The sequence below is a fragment of the Lontra canadensis genome, unplaced genomic scaffold, assembly GCF_010015895.1.
Source record: "Lontra canadensis isolate GAN:19392208 unplaced genomic scaffold, GSC_riverotter_1.0 scaffold77, whole genome shotgun sequence".
Lineage (NCBI taxonomy): Eukaryota > Metazoa > Chordata > Mammalia > Carnivora > Mustelidae > Lontra > Lontra canadensis.
In genome coordinates, this window is record NW_022631071.1 from 6,769,382 (window position 1) to 6,770,522 (window position 1,141).

At 35.5% G+C, this 1,141-nt stretch overlaps 1 pseudogene; it reads right to left on the minus strand.

The window, feature by feature from the left end:
• Positions 1–243: 243 nt before the first annotated feature.
• On the minus strand, positions 244–369 carry LOC116881817 (annotated as a pseudogene).
• Between the last annotated feature and the right edge of the window lie 772 nt (positions 370–1,141).

A 1,141-nucleotide genomic window follows, 5' to 3' on the forward strand; every position in this document is an offset into this window, starting at 1 on the left:
TTCTCTATATTTAGCTGTGGAGAGCTTGTTCTGCCAGACTTTGGTTCATTTTCTGGGTCATTTACACTGATGTGAATGTTATCTAGTTAGTGAGCTTCTGGTCCTCCTACTCCACATTCCCTGGATGTCAATATCTCTGTTTTGAACAATCAGGGTTATAAAACAAAAAATAAAGCATGATTCTGCAAGAATTTTTGCTTTCCTTGTAAAGTATATGCCACATGCTTAGGAAAAAAATTAATCAATAGGTGATGATTTATGTATTCCCAAATCATCATACAACTGATTTTGGATAAAGGGTGTATCAGATATTAAACTGTTAAGGAGCAGATATTACACTTGAACTAAGCCAAAAGGTTGAGAAGAAATCACAACTGATTTTGGAAAAGCCTTTTGATATTCAAAAAATTGTATTATTGTTATAACCATACACTCTGTCCTGTGGGGGGAAATAGGTTACTGTAGTTCTTAAATGTATTTAAAATAAAATATTTGGCTTGAAACTCTGAATTTGTAGATTTTTAGGGGAGGCATAGTAGAAGAGGATATTTTGGACATTGTAGAATGATCATTCCCTTTCATAAGGAAGAATTCCAGTAGGCACAAGATATCTGAGAGCAAGATGATTATACAACAGACACTGCTTTCCTCTTTGTTCTTCTGAACACCCACAGAATACTCAGAAATATCAATCCATCTAGAAAGATATTTTGCTAACATTGGCACAGAATGTCACAACAAAGGAATTGTAGATGAGCAAGACTGGTATAAACATGTAAAATAGCATGAATACTGGTGCTTGAACCAAGCAACTGACATGCAAGATCATAAAGGAAGCTGAAGAACAGGACAAAATGCATGTAATTACTACACTTTGTCAAGGACATTGTAATAACTTAGAAAAGGAACTTTGGATCGCAGAGATACTCTGTATGGTGTGGAGAGACACTTTTACTTATTATTTGCCAAAATTCCAAATACCATTTAGTGGCTAGAAAATTGAGTCTATACATTTTCTGGACAATCAGGCAGCTTCTTTCTGGCACACAATGAGGAAATAAGGTTTACCAAGGTTCTGTCCCAAGGTTCTGCCAGGTACAGGTCTGATATAGCATTATTTCCCCTAGTCAACCAACTCATT